The sequence below is a fragment of the Lepidochelys kempii genome, chromosome 2 (assembly GCF_965140285.1).
Source record: "Lepidochelys kempii isolate rLepKem1 chromosome 2, rLepKem1.hap1, whole genome shotgun sequence".
NCBI classification, from domain to species: Eukaryota; Metazoa; Chordata; order Testudines; family Cheloniidae; genus Lepidochelys; species Lepidochelys kempii.
This window is the reverse complement of record NC_136381.1, coordinates 109,438,385-109,462,462: the sequence shown is the minus strand read 5'-3', so window position 1 is coordinate 109,462,462 and position 24,078 is coordinate 109,438,385. Positions and strand designations below refer to the sequence as shown.

Sequence of the window (24,078 nt, the reverse complement as noted above, 5' to 3'; positions counted from 1 at the left end):
GGGGTGCTGCTCCACACCAGAGCGGGAGTTTTCACACATAAGCTGGCCAATTAGGGTACTGAGATAGGCCTTGTTGGTCAGACTTGAAGACCAGAGCCTGGGAAGGGCTACAGGGACAGTCTAGGCGGTTCACCCTGAGGACTGAGTCACTGAAGACCCGGTGAGAGATCCATAGACCAGAGGGGGGTGCTAATGAGAGGTGGGTGCTGCCCCACTGAAAAAAACAGAAAGGATGCAGACACACCCAATCAGAAGGGACACTTGCAAGAGGTAGGTGCTGACCCTGTATTGCACACTGAGCAGGTGTTTTCAGAGAACTATCCACAATGACTCCAAAATCTTTCTTGAGTAGTAACAGCTAATTTAGACCCCATCATTTTATATGTCTAGTTGGGATTGTTTTCCATTGTGCAAACATGGCCTTCATTTAAGATAGTTGTAAGACAGTTAAGGGGCTGCACCTAAAACAAGGCCTCCCTGGAAACTAGCACCATGTTGCAGGCAGGGAGTTTCCACTGAGTATTGTGCCCAGGCACACGTGTGTGAGAGAGAGACTGCACAAACTGACAATAGATGAGTACTGAGATAGGCAGAGGCAAAAAGCAAGAAAGCCAAGCAGTAGCCTGTGAGCACAGTGTGATCCTGAGGAAAGCTACAGGGAGCACTTCTGGGTCTGTTGGCGAAAGAGGCTTGGGGCTGTAAGCCAAAAAACTGCTCCTTTTGTTCTTGGTTTCTCCTGCATTTGGAGAAGCAGAACTTTGTATAGTTGTTGTTATAATGAAACAAGATTTCTGTGACTGGTTCCCCCCAGGGTGCCATCTGGAACTAGGGTACCACTGAGCCCTCTGACCCACCAGCCCGGGTTCCCTCTCACACTGTATTGCTGTGACAAGCTGCAAAACCCTCCAGCCTGCATTTTCACCAGCATTCCCACAGGAAGAGTTGCAGTTACATTTAGGATCTCTAACCACCACCTTCCCAGCCTAGGATCCCAGAGCAGTGCCATCCTGCCCTGGTCAAATCTGGCCAGTATATGGGTTTAATAGTTGGTATGTGAAGAGAACAATGCACACTTGTGGTAACCAAGCAGAGATTTTCCCCAAACACCTTAGTCAAACACACACTGGTTTGGATTAAAACAAAATAAATTTAACTACAAAAGGACAGATTTTAAGTGATAGCAAACAGATCAAAGCAGATTACCTAGCAAATAAACAAAAACGCATCCTAAGCTTAATATGTTAGATAGGGTGAGAATCTGCTATTCATATCCAATCTAAGTGATGGTACAGGCAGACTTGTAGATTGTTAAGGCACAAACTACATTTGCTTTGCAGCTTGGAATCCCCAGGTGTTTCATAGAAATCCCTTTACCCAGGGTCTGGCACTTCCCCAGTTCAGTCTTTGTTTCTCAGGTGTGTTCAAGAGTCATCTTGTGTGGGACGTGAAGACCCACAGATGTCTCTCCCTGCCTTATATAGGTTTAGCATATGGTGGGAACCTTTTGGTTTCAAAACTTGGTTCCCAGACTGGTTTGTGGAAAAATACTGACATCCCAAGATGGAGTCCAACATTATGTGGTCTGATCGTATGTCCTTGTAGAGTCAGAGCAGCCATTACTCACAGGTTGTCTGTAGCATTCACGGGAAGGCTCACCAGGTGGGAGATAGGCCTTAGGAGAAGCTTATCGTTTTCCCTAATGGCCCATTACCCTGAATAGGCCCTTCCCATCCAGCTATCTAGATTGAAAGAATCTTGTCTACTGGTCGTTACCCAGGTGTCACTACATTTGAAATACAGATACACAGTCAATATTCATAACTTCAGATACAAAAATGCTACATGAATACAAATAGGATAATCATATTCAACAAATCATAACTTTTTCAGTGACCCCTTCCATGACTTATCTTGTACAAAATGCTCATAATTGTCACAATCATATCATAATATTACTGTGAAGAATATGGGGCGCAGTGTCACAACTGCATCAACAAAAACACTGGACTCCCTCAATTTCTGCTTCCAAGTGGACCATCTCCAAAGCCCTGTGATTTGGCTAGCTGCTCAGGTTGAAAAGGGGCAACACTATTAATTCTCTAGCACACCTGTGCAGCTGTGAGGCAGACTTAGCACTCCCTAGAGCATTGTGGTGAAGGGGGTGGCTAATTGGACCTGACAGTGCTTCATAGCCCAGAAGGGATGTGGTCCACAGCCTCTCAGGGGTGACCAGGCCTCCAGCCATTACTACATACACGATGTCATTGGCTGTAGGCATTGGGGAGAGCGCACACTGCTTGTTTTCAGAGGAGCAGTAAAGGGCTCTGCAGAGTGTAATTCTTCCAGACTCCTGAGCCATCCTGCCCTGTGCAGGGAAGACAGTTCAGGGCCCCTGTATTTAGAAATTGCTCTTCTACATCATCATAAGAGCAGGATTTTGCCCTCTATACAAACACTGTAGAATACTCTGGTCACATATTTGCCTAAAGCTATTTTCAAGCCACCCAACCATCTCAGTTAGGGAGCAATACTACTTGCCTGGTGCTAGAAATAGTCTCTGTAAATTAGCTGTTGTTGGCTTTTCAAACCCACAAAGAAAGCAAAAATTACTCTATTGCAAATATTTCCAGTTCTACAGTACTTTGTCATATAGATACATGCACAGAGCAATATAAACAAACACATGAATATGTGTGTACACATACACACCATAACTACATACTAAATTATAGGCAGGATGGACTTTAAATTTAATTTTCTCTTTTGAAAAACAGAAAAGGAGGAGAAAATTAATTAGAAGGAAAAGAGAATAAAGGAAACAATCTATGGGTCAGAACTTAAGCTGGAGTGAGTTGTGACAGCTCCATTGAACAAATTTTTTTAAAAAAACTTCCCTTCCCTTCAATGGAGCTATGACATATACACCAGCTATGTGATGAGATGGAACTCTGTATTTGTGTTGTGTGCACTCCAAGGGTGGGATTCTACAAGCCCTGTGTGCAAAGAGGGTGAATTCCATGCTAGTTTGACGGCTTTAACAGCCCTTGTGCTATCAGTTTCACCAAGACTCTCAGTGAAGGCAAGGAGACTTTCTGGGTAATTGATTGAGATCTGTGCCTGGAGGACTTCACCTTCAGTTCTCAGGGATTTCTTTTAAAGTAGTTTCAACTCCTTTCCAGTTAATTACACAAGAAAAAATATACTTCTCCAATTTAAAGACAATTGAGAATTCTTTGTACAAAAATAATGCCTAAAGGTCTTCACTTTAAACTTTCAGTATTTGCATGATGGTGCATGTTACTAAGGAAGAATCATCTAGTACATCTAGTTAAGTTATAAGTAGGACTGTCAAGCGATTAAAAATTAATCATGATTAATCGTGCACTTATTGCACTGTTAATAATAGAATATCATTTATTTAAATATTTTTGGATGTTTTCTACATTTTCAAATATATTGGTTTCAGTTACAACACAATACAAAGTGTACAGTGCTCACTTTATATTTATTTTTGATTACAAGTATTTGCACTGTAAAAAAACAAAAAGAAATAATATTTTTCAATTCACCTAATACAAGTACTGTAGTGCAATCTCTTTATCATGAAAGTTGAACTTACAAATGTAGAATTATGTACAAAAAAACTGCATTAATAATAAAACTATGTAAAATTTTAGAGCCTGCAAGTCCACTCAGTCCTACTGCTTGTTCAGCCAATCTCTCAGACAAGCACATTTTTTTACATTTGCAGGAGATAATGCTGTTCGTTTCTTGTTTACAATATCACTGGAAGTGAGAACAGGCATTCTCATGGCACTGTTGAAGCTGGCGTCCCAAGATATTTACATGCCAGATGCGCTAAAATTCGTATGTCCCTTCATGCTTTGATCACCATTCCAGGGGACATGCATCCATGCTGATGATGGGTTCTGCTCGATAACAATCCAAAGCAATGCGGACTGACACAAGTTCATTTCATTATCTGAGTCAGGTGCTACCAGCAGAAGGTTGATTTTCTTTTTTGGTGGTTCAGGTTCTGTAGTTTCTGCATCGGAGTGTTGTTCTTTTAAGATTTCTGAAAGCATGCTCCACACCTCATCGCTCTCAGATTTTGGAAGGCACTTCAGATTCTTAAACCTTAGGTTGAGTGCTGTAGCTATCTTTAGAAATCTCATATTGCGTTTTGCTTCTTTGCGTTTTGTCAGATCTGCAGTGAAAGTGTTCTTAAAATGAACAACATGTGCTGGGTCGTCATCATCCAAGACTGCTATAACATGAAATATATGGCAGAATGTGGGTAAAAAACAGAGCAGGAGACATACAATTCTCCCCAAAGAGTTCAGTCACAAATTTAATTAACACATTATTTTCTTAATGAGCATTATCAGCATGGAAGTGTCCTCTGGAATGGTGGCAGAAGCATGAAGGGGCATACAAATGTTTAGCATATCTGGTATGTAAATACCTTGCAATGCTGGCTACAAAAGTGCCATACAAATGCCTGTTCTCACTTTCTGGTGACATTGTAAATAAGAAGAGGACAGCATTATCTCCTGTAAATGTGAAGAAACTTGTTTGTCTTAGTGATTGGCTGAACAAGAAGTAGGACTGAGTGGACTTGTAGGCTCTGAAGTTTTACATTGTTTTGTTTTTGAGTGCAGTTATGTAACAAAAATTTTCATTTGTAAATTGCACTTTCACAACAAAGATTTGCACTACAGTACTTGTATGAGATGAATTGAAAAATACAATTCCTTTGTTTATCATTTTTACAGTGCAAATATTTATAATAAGAAATAATATACTCTTTGATTTCAATTACAGTACAGAATACAATATATATGAAAATGTAAAAAAAAATCCAAAATGTCATAATTTTTCAATTTGTATTCTATTGTTTAAAAGTGCAATTAAAACTGATTAATCATGATTAATTTTTTTAATCACGATTAATTTTTTTGAATTAATTGCATGAGTTAACTGTGATTAATTGACAGCCCTAGTTATAAGTGAATGCAGAGGAGAGAGCAGGCTCTGCATGCCCAGTACTTCAGCCTCTGCACATGTGTGTGTGGAGTGAACGGGGGAGGAAGGAATGGATGGAACCATGGACTCTGCTCCACTTCTCAATAGCTGAGTAGATGTGTGTACATGCATGTGTGAGAGCGAGAGGGGAGGGTAGTAAAGTAATCAGCTTCTGCCAGCAGCAACTTACTGCCCCTGAAGAACTGGAAATGAATTATACAGTTCCTTCTCTGGGTTTTTCCTGGGGCAATATAACTACACATGGTCATTGACAAGGGAATAGGCAGTCATGCCTAGTGGTAGGAGCAGGAGGCAAGCTAAGGGAACCAAGAATCCACCTAAAGGTCAGAGCCAGAACCAAGAAGTCAGGCCAAGTAGGGAAGCTAGACTGGAGCAGAACAGGAAAAAGACTGGAGCAATGGTGGGGAAAGGATGGGTACACAAGTGATCACAAATGCATGCAGAAGCATTAAGCAGTCTGTGACCTGCTGCTGAGCATAAAAGCAAGCCTGCTGGCTTCCTTCAGTCAGTCAGTCAGGCTGGCCAATCAGGTGGTTCTACTGCAACCCAGCTGAGCTTGTTACTCTGCCTGGAGGCTGACTAGTCCTCAGACCCAGGAGCTTATTGCTGACCTGCCCCATTTCTTACCCTGGATAGAAGTAAAGGGCTAGTCCAGCCCTTCAGTATCCCATGCACGGAGAACATTGTAATATACATACAGCATATGGTAAACTCTGCAGCAGAGAAAATAGAGCTTCTTGCTGCCTCATCAGAAAGAAATAACAAATGCAGCTTTCAAAATAGCTCCTTTCCACTGAAGGGCAATTGCCTTCTCTCATTGTACGATATGTAGTGTAGATTTGCATTGTTACTGAGCGCTCTGTGAAGCTGATGAAGTAAGGAGCAGGAGAAAGTAATAATGTGTACCAGGTGAGCGTGTGATAAAGTTGTAACTTCAGCTCATGTGTTAAGGAAATGCTGTTAAGCTGATACATTTTAGGGGAAAGCGCTGGTTGCATAGGACAGCCTTAGAGTGAAAATATCATTCAGAATATCCATGTGTGACCCTAGGAGCCCCCACAATGCCTACTGGCAAGGGGTTCCTGTCATGTAACAGCCTGACAAACTCACTATACCTAACACGTTGCTGTCATGGCATTTATCTATTTTGTCATGTAAGTATCAAATGAAAACTTGTAATACACTGATCATTAATATCATTGTGAAATAATGTATTAACACTGTAGGAGGAATTATGGATGCTCGCTGACATTATGCTTTAAACTCTGTAACCAAGCAAAGGGGAAAACAGGTTTTCCCCCCAGCCAGGAGGGAATGTAGTTATTTCCCTGTCTCTAACGTTAATTGAGCAGGGTTAGCCAAAGATAATGGAGATTATATTTGCATATTGAGGTATCAGGAAAAAGCAAATGAACAGAACAACAACACAGACAGTATGCTGTCAACACCTCCAAAGAACAGGCAGCGGGGGAGAGGAACTTTGTTTGGAGGTATGCTTCCAAGGATACATTTTGAAGGTGTACTGGACTATAAGAAAAGGGGGAAAAGTTACGATATTTATCCCTTTACTGAGGAAACCCTTTGTAGGGCATAGGGTAATTATGAAAATCTGGATTTTGATATGCCTGAATACCAGTAAGATCTATAGAAAAGTTTTAGGTGAGAGACTGTTTTTCTTAAGGTTAGCTTGCTAGAGTTAAATTCTAGTCTTGTAAAAGTATGTTTGTTTGTAACCATATCTGGTTCCATAATCTTTGCTTGGTATTACTTAAATCTCTGTTCTTTATTAATAAACTTATTCTTGGTTTTATTATATTTATTATCTTCTCAGTGTTATAACACTAAAGAGTGAATCCTCTGCTGCTCTAATAGGCTGGTGTGTCTCTTTGGAGACAGCAGACTGGGTAATTTCTGTGAGTGTCCAGTGACTGGTGCTGGATACTGCAGAGGAACACTCTTCCGGAGGGCTTGGGAACTAGGGTGCATCAGTTGTTAAGTGCTAGGCAAAGCAAAAGCTGGCACAGCTTTGGAAGAGGTTGGTTGGCTAACAGACTGGGTTGACAGGGAGCTGTTACCTAGTTTAGCCTCCAGCGAGGCTCTTTTTTGTTAAGGCAGAGGGGTAACAAGATGAGTCATAGTTCTGGGCTCCCTGGAAAAGCATCACACAATGTGCTAAATGTAAGATATACAATAAGATTTCTAGCTAAGACAACTTTAGCATAACTCCTGCTGGTGTGGCCAGAGGGAGGTGAATAATTTGTATTAATTTTGACTGCTGTTCTGTTCACAAATTGTCCCAGAGCAGACTTGATTTTTTTCAGATGTCTTTGTTGTTTTTAGCAGAATAACTTCTTGGAATAGTTGCTTGGTCTGCACATCATTTGTGACTAACTAGTGGCAATTTTTTCAACTAATCATGATTTGGATAAAAATACAGGGGTCAGGTTTAAGGAATTTCCAAAGTCAAAAAAGTATTTAGAAAAAGGTTTTGAAATTGTTGAAACTTTTCATTTTGACATTTTCTTAACCAAAAATTGTCTGGGTTTTTAGTTCAAAATGACTTTTCATTTTGAAATTTAAGCTAATTACACAGAAAAGGTTTTAAAACAAAGAACAAAAAGTTGAAATTGATCCAAAAGAAAAACCTTTTGGATTGTCAATTCACAAATATTTTTGAGATGTTGACGTTGTGTCCTGATTCGAGTCAGGAAAACATTTCAAACTCCCAAATATTTGCAGGATGAGAAAACTGTTTCCCAGTTCTATTTGTGAGCAGTTCATTGTGAGAACCTAATGTCTGAAATTTCAGCTGTTTTGATTGGACACAGAGAAACATATTATGTGGCCTGTTTCTTGATTAAATGAGCATAACTTTTAGAATGTAATTTCAGGTGCAAATACTTGCATCTGGGAATGAAAAATTGGCTTCCTTCAAATATTCATTAACATTCACTAAAAAATGCATTGTTTCACAAACATTCCTGGCAGTAAACTCATTTGGTGGAATATCCAGTGAAAGAAGGCAAATGGGGTATGAGCACATTGAAGAAATCCATTTAAAAATTTGAACTAACATAAAATGTTTGAAATATTAACTTAGGTCAAATATTTAATCCAATAAAAAGTCATTGGTGTGAGACTATGATGTGTAGGTCTTTAAACTGCCCAAATTCTTCACATTACTGTACACCTCCTTTGATATGCTGAACGCTGGGTGCTCCCGTGTGCACTCTGCACCTAGTTGGAGACATTTAGCATCGGGCAGGAGTGGATTGTTAGAATAAACAGAAAATTAATGTTGACCCATAGTCAAATTATTTGGCATACCACATGCTGTTCCAGGGACCTTGCCGAGAAAGAACTGAATAGTCAAACTCTGAAACTCTTGCCGGTCCACCCCAATCGGAGTTAGCGGATCTCTCTTCTCTGCTTCTCCAACCTTTGCCTGAACTCAGTGGCATTTTGTTTGGGGTGAATTAGACAGGGAAAGGTAGAAACATCTGCTGAATATCCTTTAGTTCTTGTTTTCCTCACAATAGCTGTCAACTTTGGTTTGTTCACAGATCGTTCAGTTAAGGAAAAGCAAGAAGATGAAGGGACATTCGACTCAATGTTGTTAGCATTGTCAACTTTGACAATTAGAATGAGGGTGATTTCAGAAGTTTACAAGAGAGATTTTAAATGTTGTGTTGGAACACACTGCAAAATCTTTCACTGTCAGCCGTCACGTTTGTTGGTGGGAGGGCACAGCAGACTGCTCTGAGCTGCAGCAGCACTCAGCTCACTATGAGTTTGATCAGGCTTCTGGAAATATCGAATTCACACTGAGCATGCTCAGAGGCGTCACGCATATATGAGCAGTGTAAGCAGGGTCTGAATGAACTCTCTCCTGACATTTAGTGGAGATCTGCGGGGGAAAGACTTCAGGAAAAGACAGTGGTTGCAGAGACGCCTACTCTGCCTAGGCATGTAACAGATGGACTGGCTTTGCCAAAATGATCAATTTTGCCTGGTTTTTGGTTACAAATCACTAGTATTTGAATGCAGGATAATGAAATGTTGTTAATCGTATCATACCAGTAAAGGGCAGCAGAACTGTGCTTAGCCTGCCCTGCTTGAGGAGGTCACCCTAAACTGAACTTCACTGGCTAAGCAGTGGGTAGGGATGCCATATCCCAATGAGGAGGAGAATGGGTGGGGACAGGTGTTGCCACCTGGTGTGTGGATGTTGCCTAAAGAGTCCTAGACACCGTTGGACCTGCTGCTCTCCAGTGTTTAATGAAAGAGCTGTTAAGACTCACTTGAGAGTCTGTGTTTCTGGTTGGTGATTCCTAAAGCTGACAGCACTGCTGAGTGAGGCTAGGGGCTAAGGCTTGTGTGGGGACAGTGAAAGACAATCCAGAGATTGCATATGCTGTGAGGTTCTCTGCTGCCTGCTGCAGTCACTAAGAGCTGGGTTAAGTGGTAGAACCTTGGAGCACGAGGTTGTGGGAGCAGCGAGCTGCGGCGGCAGAGAGACGACAGCAGCTGTGCACCAGTTGCAGAGGCAGCAGCAGAGGCATTGCTCGACACCCTGCTCCCCCAGCCGTGGCAGGTGAACCCCTGTGACCTCACCTCTGGACTAAGGCCAGCCAACTGTGAGTGGGGTGCAGCGGAGGCAGAGGGGAGTGATGTGTTAAAGGGGCAGTTGTTAGCTGGACTTTCCCACTGCAAGGTAGGAAATTGAGGCAAAGGACACTGTCCAATGCACTGTGGGGTCGGGTTTGCTTAGGGTCACATGCTTTTTGAATGTGGTTATGGTGTTTTCCCAAATTAATGTTGGGTTCCCTTTCCCCTTTTAATCATTTTGTTTTGTTATACATAGTCTCAGTGCGTGCGAGTGGGAAAGAATTGCCTCCAAAGGCACTCCAGGGAGGTGTTTGTTTACCCAGATTGCTGGGTGGAGGCTTGAGCAGGTTCTGTTTTGTATTGTTAAGAGGAACCCAGAGGTACTGAACCTTGGTTTTGCCAACTCCGCCTGGCAGAAGAGTTACAGCCATTTTTCCCTGTGGGTACTCCACCACCGCTCAGCCCCGAAGCCCTGCCCTCTTTCCCAATGCCCCCGCCCACCACTCACTGCTCTTCACCCTCCCTCAAGCACCTCCCACCAGCTGCCAAACAGTTGCACCTGATGGATGAGCACCCATTTTTCCCCCCATGAGTGCTTGAGCCACGGAACATCCCTGGAGTCGGTGCCTGTGGTTACAGCATAGTCACTCACATGCTAGCATAAGACCATCTCATTAGTATGGTGATTCCCATACTCATAGCATGATCCCTAGCGTTACAGTAAGAGGGGAGACAGTTTCAAAAATGTTTCTCAAGATGAAACAGTCTCCCTCAGGCAGAACAGGTAAATCTTGGTCCGTATCCGTATCACTGATTTTCTCAGATGGGCAACATATTGCAGTGAATGCATTGTTTGTACTCTGTGTGCCACTGGAATGCAGAGATGGCCAGGTGGATTCTTGGTGACATCTTATTATCGAAACAGCAAATAGCCTGGATGTATCTTTTGTAATAACCTCTTATTAAGACCACATCCTGGCCTGAGAATTTTTTTCTGCAAAGACTAGTCTAAATACTAGCTCAAGTAAGTGGTCTGCACAGTGGGAAATTCCACAAGAATTCAGGGGGGAGCTGCAGAGCAGCTCAGCAAGCCACTACTGCAGCATCAGGGCTGCAGAACTGCGTATGGCTATTATGTTCCCTCTCCACTGGCCAATCAATCTTAGACACAGATCCATTGCTGTCTCTCCCCCTCCTCTGGCCTGCTTCTTTTCATGCCCCAGCCTCTCTGTTAAGTTGTACCAGCTTCAGGTGCAACTGTGCAGGCTTTTCAAATTCTGCCCTTCTTTGCACATCAAAAGTGCACAATAGTTTCTCTCTATTAGACTGTAAACTCAGAACAGGAAGCTTGATCTTCCTACAGTACATACTTGTGGTGCCAGACAGATCTGTTGTGCTATATGAATAACAGTCATAATAAACTGGAAATAGTTTTGCTTCAGGTGACGAAGGTGGATGTTTTTGGAACTATTGCCACAACTAGCTGCAAGAGTCTCCTGTACTGTTAACCCAGTAATCCATCAGAACATAGGCCGCAATTCAGCAAAGCACTAAGGCACCTGGTTAACTTTCAGATCATGTTTAAATACCATGTGTTTAAAGTTCAAAGTGTGTATAAGTGCCTTGCTGAATCATTGCCCTAGGGAATAAGATAAAGCAAGTATAACTGTGTATAGTTCATGGTTAATTATAGTGTAATTGGTAGGGCAAATACAGCAATCCTTTTTCTGATTGGCAGTGAAGTTTCTTTTTTGGTATAACATAATGTAAGCAATAGTACATGGTTATGTAATATTGGTGTCACATTTTATGGAGTATAGGAGACTATACCACTTACGCTAGATGTTCAAAGAGGCTTATTAAATGGTTATTTTAAGGCAATCCTTTTAACCACTGAGGATAAGTTTTCCTTAATTATACAGCTCAAAATCTTCTAGAAACAGTCATAGTTCTCCTATTATTGCAAGTTGTTTTAGAAACAGAAAAATATATACTTTCCTAATCTCTTATTCTGTCGTTCTCGACCATTCTTTGTAGTTTACATTCTTTTCCATCCTCAGGAGTAAACCTGCTTTCTATATGTGTGTCAGAATAGTCTTCTACCACACATACTTCTGCTTCAAGCTCTTTTGTTCTAATACTCTTGACATTTAAACTTGGGCACTTTAAAGGTTCCTTCCCTTTACTTTATTCCACATTTTATTGATTGCTTCTAGCTCCTGTTTTTCCCTAAGTATTTCTTTTCCCTACTATTTCTTATTTCGTCTTTGAATACAAATAAAACACAATTATAGTTTTACACTGGAAAGCACACAAGATTTTCTCTCACTGGGTTGGAATAGCAGAGTTTTTAAACACCGGTGCCCAAAAGCATTGTAAATGATTACAAGAGGTCATTGTTACAGATGGATATGTCATGAGGCCATACGCTCACAAAGGGAGCCTGGTGAATAGTATTGTTCTCTGCAAGTAGAGTCATAGGGACTACTTGCAGCTTAAGGTACTAGTCAACATGAGTAAGAGTGGCATAATCAGGACCCACATTTAAATTGTGCTGAAAAGTCCCCGTTTAAAGTCTTAGGTGACTCCAACTAGCAAAGGTGTGTAATTGTAAGTATCTCTGTGAACAATCAGAAGTGGGTTTGTCATCAGTATATAGGATTATTTCACCTGCATTCAATGGCCCAAGTTCTTTGCTCACTTAGGGAATCCCCCATTGCAGTGAAAGATTTGGCTCCATCTGTGCAGCAGCACCTGGATAAGGTTTGACCTTCAGCTGCCCTTTTGCAATACATAATTCCATGTTAGTTTTGTCTATCAGTCAGTTGCCAGGCATTCAAGTGGATTTAATCAATTAGTAGAGTCCTTATTTGGTGGTGGAAGGATCTGTTTTGTGCGCTTCAAGTCAAGACTTGGAGCAGGACCTTGGTGATCCAAAAGGAGCAGTTCTAGCAGGATAAACAAGGGAGCATACTAGAACTGCAGGAGATGTGTTAAGTCCACCAAGCTCTGTCTGAGTCACTTGGCGAATGTGTGCAAGTTATATAACTTTGCCATGCCTAAGTTTCCCACCTCTAAAATGGGGGTATTATTTACCTCCCTCTCTGTGGTGTTGTGAGTTTTCGGAAAATGTATGTGAAGCATTTTGAGATTCTCAGATGAGAGGCACAAGAGAAAGGTAAAGTTTTATTACTTCAGTGCAAAACAAAGTGCTACTATCCATCTGCCTTCCCCATCTCCTGTCTTGTCATAGGCATGGCCTGCTTTGGGACTGAGATCTTGGCAGCATCCCAGGCTGATATGGACTGAGGAGCCCTTGACAATAGTTCCCACCGCTTAATCCGATGATCCCTGACATCTCCCTTGTAAAATTGCTTAGGTCCAAGTCCTGGAATGAGCTCCATGCAGTGGACCCCTGTGCTCCTCAAGGCTCATTGCAGGATAGAGGCATTAGATATTATGGTGACTGGTGCTCTAGAAATACCTACAGTAAAATAGATTAGCTTCAACTTGACTCAACCAGAAGTAATTTTCTGTGCATCACTCACACAGGAAAGCTGCTGTGTACCTTAACTAAGCACCTAATCCCGTGTGGTACTGAGTCCTCCTGAGAAGTGCTGAGCACCCTCAAGGCCCTTGCTTTCATTGGGAATTGAGGGTGCTCAGCACCTTTAAGGAAGTGCATAGTACTCACCACAGACAAAGCTAGATCTTGTGTATTAACATTTTCTCATCTGTTCTACAAATTGTCCGCTCCCAATTCAGAAACAGGAAGATTGAGAGACAGGCTATAACTAATACTTACCAATAAAGGACACTTCTGACAACCACCTAGTGATTTTTCAGTCAGTCAGGATGCTTTGCATGTGAAGAAATATCATGGAGATGGATAATTATTTAGCTGAGCTGAAAAATGTGTCTTCTGCATGAGTGCCAAAGGAAATAAAGATACTATTTTTTAAAATCTAGCGGAATAAGAGGGACACGCTCTTTTCATTTTACTGTTTCAGCACAGAAAGAGAAGTAGATTGCCAATAAAATTTTACAAGAAAGAATACTGCTGCTAGAAACATTATCTTAGAATTTGGTTTTGCTACTGCAAAGAAAGTTGCTGTTTAAAATTAAATAAATGAATGTGTGTGCAGAAGGGCAGACTCTTTGGTTTTAATTGTATGATTTCATTTAAAACCTTCCAACTCATAAAAAATATTAGTCAAACAAAGAAAAGAATGAAAGTAGGCAATATTCATATGACAAGAAAGAGCTGATTTCAGTCAGATGATATGATGAAGAGCTGGTCCTTTGGTTGCCTTAGTCTAAGAAAGGGGAATTTGAGTTAAAATATTATTATTCTGAGAGTTTAGAAGAATAAATCCTGGTCTGATTAATCAGCACATATGATGAATTTATCAGAAAGATGTTACTCCGATTCATTCTAGATGGTGCAGAGTAAAGATGTCTTAATGCTCCTGAGAACTTTAAAAGGTTCCTGCTTTATATTAAAAATCTAGACAAAAATGATTCACCCCAATTTACTGAACCTGAGAGATTTTTGGATAGTGATAGCTTTTCTCATACTAAAGTCAGAAATGTTACAAATGCAAGAAAATATGTTTTCTTAAATAAGTGAATATTGGTTAAAGAGGACTCCATTATTTACGTATATGTAATCTATGTATATGCATATACAACTGTACACAGAAAAGACACACAATATGTCAGTTTGGTGGAGAATAAAGCTTGTTTTTATAGGTAATTAGGGGCCTGCTATTCCCTATAGTCACTGGCAAAATCCCCACTGACTTCAGTGGGAGCAGGATTCAGACCCTTAATTTACTGAACAGGATTGGGGAGGGAATTCTTTATGGCCAACCCATTTTCCCCCTCCCCCCAAAATCTCCATATTAGGACAATAAGCACACTAAAAATCAAAATCAATCAATCCTTTTCTGGCAGAGGAAGTGTTTCACCCTCCTGACAGTCAGTCAGTTCAAGTCCTAGGTTGTCTGGAGAGTTTCTCAAGAGGAACCAGAAGCACTCTCCTTTTCCCCCATGCTGAGCATGCTCATTCCCCTCGGGTTCTGCTAGCTCAGGACATGGAAGCACAAGTGAAGGATTCAGTCTTGGATCCCCCAGGTGACAGAGCAATGCTTCTGAGAACTTTTTAACTGTTATCCTCAGATGAATTAAGTGGAACAGCCTCTCGAACTGACAAGCATAAGCAAATCTCCTAGTGAATGACCTGGCAAAGTGTGTATATATGTGTGTGCATGTCCGTGTCCATATCCGTCCCTTCTTTCCTCGTTAATTGTATTTCAGGAATGGGATAGCATCTTGTGCTGCTGTGATTTTATTTTCTAATCTTTTCACAGATGCCTGTCGTTGTCAGGGGCTGGTAACTCAGGAAGAAGAGCTCATTCCAGTGACCAGATCCACAAGTTAGTTCCCACAAGCAATAGAAATTCAGGACAACAAAAGGTATCTGTGAAAGGTTCTTTTAGACTAAAATTTGGTGAAGATTAAAAGAGGGCAAAAGTTCAAATGAGAACGAGCCGCTGCCAAGTAAGCAGGAATCTTGGCAAAAGGGAAGGAAAAAGCACCATCGGTTTAAAAGGCAAGTAACCATGGCAAGCCAATAGCTCCATGCTAGAATCTGGTTAAGAAGTAATATCACACAGAGCTGCGATTGTTTATTCAAGACTAGCCCATGAGAGAACAGTTGTCTCCAATGAGTAGTCTCACAGCTTGGATCCAAAATTGTAAGTGCATTTTTTTAAGCATCCAGCTCTTCTTCGCAACCCATTTGGTGTTAGACAAAAGGAAAAGAAAGTACAAAGTTTATTTGAGTGTCCCTTGTGGGTTTAAGACATGGCTTTACATATGGAATGGTATTTCATGTCAGCTGTAGAACTGGTATCATGCTATTCTGCTGCAGTTGCCAGTGGAAACTGTTGATACATTTAAGTACCTATAACCCCCTTCCAAGATTCAGAAACTGGAAGCAAAGTGACCAGTTTTGGGGGGCGGCGGCGTGCATGTGTGTTTTGTTTTTGCACCTATGTCTTCTACCAAGAAAATGATGGATTATAGCAGCTAACAGCTGTGGGAATTAAGACTAGACATGGAATAAAAAATAATGGCAAATCTCATCCGAAGTAATAAATTTACCAAAGAGGTTCTGTGGACTTCAACAAATTTCTCATACACAGATCCCCTACATAAATTGTGTATCTGTTGCCCTACGTACATATCAAAACAAAAAATGGAAGCTCCCTACATTTCTGTGGAAATAAAAGATGATTTTCATTATTACTACAGGGACATTGACAAACAGATATTAGCAAGACACGCAAAGAATGGGTGATTGTCATCTAATTTTTGTTTTAAAATGTAGATAGAATAGATTTGGAATAAATGTACAATGCTGTGTGGTAGAGCTGTTGCAGAACAAATGAGAGAGAGAGAGTGGATCCAATTCACCTCTGTTTCACTAGTGAAAATCTGGAGTGATGCCAATGGAGTAAGTTAGGGTTTACATCAGTGTAAAGGACATGTGAATCTGAGCTATTAAAAATTGGGATGACCTCATAGCCTACAACACTGAGAATCAGCCTGCACACATCTTGGGCTGATCTACAAATATTCCCAAATTCAGACTTAATGGCCCAGATCCTGCAAAGATAGATGTGTGGGCAGTCCCCTGCATTTGTGTGAAGCCCTACTGATTTCAGAGGCACTCCATGGCAGACCCTTCACCTCCAGTGTTTTTTTTTTCTTCCCCTCCAGGATCAGGGCATAATGTCCCTTTCCTTAAAACCTTCAGGCAACCCTAAGGATGAAGTGTAGACTAAGGGCCTGATTCCCCACTGCCTTGCAACTGATGTAGTTATTTACATCTGTGCGAAGAGGTTGTAAAATCCAGCCAAATAAGTAGCATAAACTGCCTCTTTGAATGTTGTTTTAGCTGTGGTTTTAAAGTCCATAGTGCTCAGGACAAGTGCTGTGCTGACAGCCCCAAAGTCCTCTGTTTACCTACAACCCAATGAAAGCATGTGCAATATCTTCCAGCTTTCCTACCTCAGAATGGCTGAATGGACTGTGGAGGTGATTTTTAGCCTGGAAGGATGGGGGAGTCAAGGTAGAATTGAAATACAGCCCACTCTACCAACCAAGACAAACTACTCCCCTCCCCACCTCTCCATTTCCCCCTCCCAGATCCTTTCCTCCAAAGTATGAAGTCACTAGAGTTTTTCCATGTTTGAAATACTTTTTAATTTGGACAGAACAGTGGTTTTTTCCCCCTCCCCACCATCTCATTCTCAAACAGCAGAACTGGTTTAGCTGAAATATTTAAAAAAAAAAATCCACCAGAAGCAGCATGGAAAAATTCAGTTTGAACAAGTAACATTTGGCAAAATTATAAGCAACTTAAAACGAAGTCTTATAGAGGAAGGTTTTGGGCAGACTATTCATGTTGCTACCTGTGCTTCAGTTTCCCCATCTGTCAAAATGGGGATAATTATTCTGATCACCTTTGTAAAGTGCTTTGAGATCTACTGATGAAAAGCACTATAGTAAGATCCCACCCTGTACCAATCTGCTTAACATTTTCATATCAACTGCTTTAAGTTTTCCTGGTACGTGCAGAGAGAACAACATGTACCCCATCTCACTGATTCTCCAACCATAGAATTCTTAAAGCACACTGAGAAACTTTCTGAAGAGCCCGAGATAGAAGTGTAAATCACTAATGGACAGTGTGAAGCTCCCACTCCACAGCGTAGCAGTGCTATGGGACCTTGCTCTCAGAGCACTGACTGGGTAGGTGATGGACAGATAAGAGAAGTCAACCTCTACCCCTCAAATCCCTTGTAGGCTAAAGATCTAGCAGGAAACCCCATCCCTACTTCCTGCTGCCGCCTCTATCCTCTGATAAGAGGATGGGAATGCCATTCAAGAAGGTAATGCACAGGCTGCAGGAGAAAGGACGTGCTCATTCTGCAGGGACACAAGAGGTTGAGAGCCTGAGTTTGGAGTCAGGGAACAGGACAAGATAACAGCTTGATCATGTGGTCCCTATGAGCCTGCAGCAGACATAAGAATTGTCCATCACCCCAAGGGAGGAAGCAGAGATTCCTTTATATATCATGGGTTTATATCCAACCCTCATGGACTGATTGCTCTTCGTAATGATTGTTGGGTTTTGTACATGCTAATTAAGGTGTTGGGCTAGATCTCTGTGTTGGAGGGATTCCCGGGTAAATTCCTGCCTCACAACCAGGGAGAGATTGGCTATGCTCTAAAAATAAAAGTGATGATAGGGAAGCTGCTGCTGCACAATTGATGGGAGAAGCCAGGACTTAAACAATTAGAGCCTAGAGATGGGAGGGACAAAACTGAGAAATAAAAGTCTGAGAGGAAACTGATGGGTGACTGGAGGAAAAAAACCAAGCGGAAAGTGAAAAGAAAAGATGGGAGAGGGAATACTATAGCAAAGAGGACCGAACTAAAGTTTTGAAGACGGGAGAGGAAGTAAGAGACAAGATGCAGAAGCATGGGATATTACCGAAAGTAAAATTAAAAAAAAATAATGAATAACGAAAGGAAGGAGTTGGTAAAGGATATTTTACTCATAGAAAAAGTTAGTCTTGTAATGAAAGAAAACCCTAGCAATAAAATTCCAGTTTCTAAGATACTTAGTTCTTCTCTCTGAACCCTGCCCTGTACTTTACTCAGATGGTTCCAAAACTTCTAAGAACTGCAGCTCCCTTGCAGATATTTTAAGACTTGGGGGCTCTCAACAACCAAACAACATTTTCTTTTTATTGTGTTTATGGACCCAGGACACTAGATTCAAGAGGGATACTAGATTTTGGGTGGTTTGCAACTTTAGTCAACTACATACAGTTAGTTTAATTATATAATTCAATCTAAACTACACAGTTTGAAAATTTGGCTTTTTGGAGCCTATTCAGACACAACCTAAGATTTGAGAGAAGAATGGGCCTGGTTCAAATTGCAAGGTTGTGCAATGTTGGTTGAATCTCAGAGAGCACCAGATGTAAGTAGTTTTCCAAGTTTAAATGATTTCTGTTTAGTTTTCACAGAAATGACTGAAAACGCAGACTCACCAAGATAACAGGAAGTGAATGAAAGCAGCACTATCATAGCTTTGTTGCCTCAAAGAGGGGGAAAGGTAACTCTTAGAATAAATCAGATGTGGTAGAGGGAAATAAAATGGATACCCCTTTTTCTCAGAAGTGCAGACATGACCCTCTCTGGTATCTAATCACCCAGTGGACAAATACCCCAGATGTGGTGTATAAGGAAGAAGAGACAAGTAAGGTGAAAGCAAAAGGTGTATTAGGGATAAGAATACAATTGATAGGGAAGGGGGAAAAACCACAAACACAAACCAGTATTACAACCAACAGTGACAGGGACTTTTAATGGGACATAAAGCCCAGACCCAGATAAATTCCTCCCTTGGCCAAATACCCTATAAACAGAGATTGGATTTCTTCCTACTTAATCTAGGTGCTGAATTGTGTGCGGTGGTGGTGCTCAGGACCTTAACTATCGGACTAGTGGAAAGCAGTCAAGGAGGAACTCTGAGGAGTCCAACGGATGGATGGTGATCTCTGTGGAAGAGAAGCCCTCCAGAGATGGAACAGCAGGATAAGGTAAGTGTTGAAGGTCTTCTCTGGTGTCTTTGAGATAGGTGTCACTCTCGTCGATATGGTCGGAACCATGATGAGACCAGTACTGCACTGCGCACAGGCGGCTGCTCAGATGGACAGCCCGGCATCCAGGCAGGAGTCGGTCTTTTATAGATGTTAAGGTGGGAAAAATTGGACCATTCCAAATAGCAATGCCAAGCAAGTCTGAGGTGATAGAACCTTCAAGGATTTGGGTGGGAAAAACAGATGGAATGTCCAGAGCCCAAAAGGTGGGGAAAAATCCAGTCCTAACCAGTTGGGGCTAGCTTTGATTCAGTGCCCCTCAGGCAAACAAGGATGGGGTTCTGAAGTCTGATGTCACAGACTCCATTTTGTATTTCTTTTTTCAGTTATCCCAACAGCTTCATCACTGAATTCTTTGTACTCTCCTTTAACAGAAATCCAGAATTCGTGGTTAGATTTGAAAACTTGATCTTCAGCATCTGATCACTTGACAATTCAAAGATTTTTTTCTTGAGCAGAGATAATTAAGGTATGAATGGAACCAACTATTGCCACAATGGGGTTTTGAATGATCCAGTCAGGAGCTAGACATTCATGTTCAGCTCCAGCAAATTAGTCAAAAGTGTCTCTCTTCACACAGTGTACTAGCCCAATGTGTGTTCATTGCCTCGAGTTTTATAAAATTAATTTTAACAATGTTGAGGGCCTCATGTACTTCAGGTTGCAATTGCTTCGATGCCAAAGCTTGGTGATGAATTATGCAGTGTGTCCAAATTGCTGCTGGTACCACTTTATTTACTCCCCTGTTCTTTCCTGTCATAGCTACTGCTCCATCAGCACATAGCCCAATTAAGACTTTCATGCACTATACATTTATCAGTGGTCTTGAATATTTCCTCACAGGTTGTTCAGATTGGGATCCGTTTTGCAAAATAAAAAGTTTTTCCACTATTGTAACTGCTTTAACAAATTTCACATAACACAGAAGCTGAGCCATGTTGACTATGTCTGTGAACTCATCAAGCTGCACTGCAATATACTGACTCTTCTTAGCTTGTTCTATCAGCTGGTCCTGGATGTTTTCTGCCAGGTCATCAGAAGATTGAGGGATGATATTATTTGATATAGGAATTCAGTGCCTTGGCTCCTTGTTCCCCCATTATAATTCTACAGATGTCTTTTGCTGCTGGAAGTAGAAGGCATGTGCTTGTTTGCCATTTACATTTACAATTTGCATGGCTACAACATATGATGTTTCTAAGGCTTTCTGAGGCTGCTCCTTTAGACGTGACTTTCTTTGCTACTTTAATTCTTATTTCTGAAGGAAAAAATTGTGGTTCTTGAGTCTGGATTTCCTGATGTTTGGTTTCTAAATGCATCTGTAGTTTCCTTGGCTTCATATTTTCATTTACTAACACCTGAAAACAAATGACACATTATGGCTATGGACTTTCCACAGTAATAATGACACAAAAGTCCAAACAATTTAACTATCCTTGTAATGTCTACTTTTCTTCCTTTTCAGTTTTAAAAGCATTATCTTCTTTAGCCAAATGTTTGCTCCATATAGGCTTAGCACTTCGTAAAAATTGTCCCATTATAAAGATAAGACGCACCTGTGTCTCCCTCTGCCCCCTTCCCCTATCTGCTTGGGCTGCTGCTAGAGACTTCTTGCTGAATACCCCCGCAGGGAATCTCTCTGTTGAAGGCCCTTACAGGAGCTGAGGGCACAGAAAGGTTTCCAGTGCTAGCAGCAGTAGCAGACCCATAGATAACAGGTGAGTTTTAAACCTGGTTTAGTAACCTCTTAATCAGAAAACACAAAAAACATCAGGCATGAACCTTTCCTGGTTCCCAGTTTGGGAAGCACTGTTTTACGCTACAAGAAAGCAATAGACACATCTCTTGGCTCTTTGGCCTTTATATTTCAAATAAAGTATGTTTCACTTGAATACTGATTGGGGGTGTGGGGAGACAGTAACAGAGGGAGAGGTTTCGGAGGAATTGTGTCAATCAGTTTCAATGGCAGCTGTGGCTGGTCAGTACCTTTGAAAAATCAGGCCACTTATTGAGAAAAATAAATTTGGATTTAGGAGACTGATTTTAGGCACCTACTGATGAATTTGGAAAGTTTAGCCTTGACTTTAAGACTTCAAAAATTTCATTGAGCTGTTTGCCAGAGATGTCATTGCTGGTGAACAATCCTTGATAGGCTCACAGGATAAAATAAGGTCTGCTGTTTTTTTTCCTTTTAGCTTTTGTCCAGCTTGCATTACTGCTTCAAGCTGGGTTGTTGCGATTGCTTTAGTGTGGCAAAGAGACAGCTCACATCAGTCAGAGTTCAGGTCCATAGTTCTGTGCACAAGCAGCAAGTTAAATCCACACCAAATAAAGACAGTGGGTGAAGGGAAGGTTCCCCCACAGGAACATTTTGGTGACTTAGGTCTGGAAATAAAAAATGAGATATGGGGGTGGGGAAGCAGCTGCAGCTGGGGAAAGGCAGAAGGAGATGAGTTTTATTTTATACATATGTGCTGTATTAATGATCATGACTCATTAAGGCAGAGAATCTGCAAATGGGAACTAAAGAGTAAAGGGAAATCATAGGTTTTATTATTATTTAGATTTCTATTGACTTTTCTTTTAAACTCTCACTAAACAGATTTCTTGATCACAAGCAATAATGGGATTGTTCAAGTCACTTTTGTATTTAACAGTAATTGTATATATAGAAGAGTTGTCTGTAATAAGAGAGGTTGGTAGGTTCAGCAGAGCAGCAATGGAACACAGGTTGAATCCAGACCAGCTTAGTAATGACTGAAAGTTACTACCACCATATAGCGGTTGTGCTGGTCTGTTTGCGTTTGGCAGTTGCAGTTCCCTATGGCCAGGTGTTCACATCACAAAATCCACACCCCTCTTGGCAGTCTTTGTAGAGAAACCACAGATAGAACGGACATGGGAGCGCAAATCCTGCACTACGAAGTGCCTGCTTTGCATTGCCCCACCTTCAGGCGGAGCAGCCTTAAATTCAGCATCGACAGCAACAGAAGCATCAGTGTAGGGGGATCCTCTGATAGCATGGCTCCTTTGTCACTCAGCATGGAGGAAAGGAGAATGTCCTACACTTATGTCTTGCCGATCACTGGGTACAGTATCGGTCCCTTGGGGCTATTAGGAGCCACTGCAACTTAAGGCTGCCTTCAGATTGCTCTAATTTATGCACCCCACCAGCACAGGATCTGCAGGCCACAAAGGTACTTTCAGGAACGTATTCTCCTCTGTACACTGTAATGCTTCTTGGTGGTAGCTGAGGATAATGGCTGGAGGATAAACTACTTCTTACCACTAAAGGACAGGGTTGAGGCACTCTGGTGGGGTTCTGTAGTGAAGCAATACAGGCAGTACCGGCTGCCCATGTCTTTGCTTTATCTGTTCTGGGGCTAGGAAGAGCATCTTTCCTCACTCACTTTTCACAATTTTATATTATAATAATTTAGGCTGGTTATTCTAGGTACATTTGGACAAAAGAGAACAATCGATATCAGAAGGAGGACTGCACAAGACCACTAATTTTCTCACTAAGCATTTGTCTATGGAAATAGGTATTTCCATATTTCATCAAGAGTGAAGGGGAAAACAGAATTTCCATGTAAATAATTGGAAAATTCTACCCTCTAGGTAAAAATAATCATTTTGCAGCTGAAAACAGTCTTGTGAAAAAATGTTAATGAAAAATGTTTTCCTTTTTGGCAAACAAATCTGAAGCCCCTTAGGGTTTGATCCTGTCCCATTTAAGTTGATAGAAATATTGGGAACAGGATTTCTCTGAATTCAAATATTTTCAATAAAATAATAAAAGGACACTCATTCCTGGAACTTTGTCTAAATGCTCTAATAATGCATGGTGATGTGTTTATTCTTCATGTGGTGCCATTATGGCCAGGGAAAGTTCTATAGCCACTGTTTCTGCTAGGGGGAAATGTGTCTTAGTGTGGCAAGCCCAGTGTTTTCCTGAAGCCTTATTCCACTGAACAGCTTGTGTCTCTGTATTGACTTAGTAGTATAGTCTCCCATTGAGGATCCACAGTTCTTTGAAATACATGTTGCAATAAACCCTGCAGGAAAATCTTTGTCATAGATTTAATCCAGAGGGAAAGCCTCATATTAATCCAATGAGGTTTTAAAAGAGGTTTCATTATTAATAAATACTAAATAGATGGTGCCTTTCATCTGCAGACCTGAAAGCACTTTACACATGAAAATTTATTAAATCTCACTCAACCCTGGCAAAATTCTGTAAGTGGATATTCCATATAAATTGCTATACCATGCTCATCTGTAGCGCTTTGAGCAATGTAACATACATATGACTGGTTCTCTTTCATCCTTGCTCCAGGGGTTGAATTGTGTTTTGTTGGGGTTTGTTTTGTTTTTTTAAAATTTACACACTTCCCAATGTTTATATTCGAGAAGGTCAGGTTGAAGAAGTGTGTGCTCGGAGTGGAAGGTGGTGAGATTTGTGATGGGCCTTAGTTCCTACTGGAATTTGTTCTAGAGTCTCAGACTGGCCTGTGAGAAAGCTGTGTTTCCTGCATAGACAAGATTGATAAACGGGGGCACAAAGACCTTAAGTGACCTATACCAGGTCATAAATCAAATTGATGTGGCAGAGTTGGAACTCGTATCCAGGATTTCCGAGTTCTCAGCTCTAACCACTAGACACACAGCCCACATCACA

At 41.2% G+C, this 24,078-nt stretch overlaps 1 long non-coding RNA gene across 10 annotated transcripts in view; it reads left to right on the top strand.

Annotated features, from left to right (window-relative positions):
• LOC140906942 (uncharacterized) overlaps window positions 1–24,078 on the top strand; it is a 201,276-nt gene that overhangs the window by 137,544 nt on the left and 39,654 nt on the right. For 7 of the 10 annotated variants that reach the window (XR_012157299.2, XR_012157300.2, XR_012157303.2 and 4 more), the window contains 2 exons: window positions 15,027–19,337; window positions 19,772–19,866. This is a non-coding gene — a long non-coding RNA (uncharacterized LOC140906942). The remainder of the gene's footprint in view (window positions 1–15,026; window positions 19,338–19,771; window positions 19,867–24,078) is intronic. The other 3 variants (XR_012157307.2, XR_012157306.2, XR_012157301.2) reach the window with 3 other exon arrangements.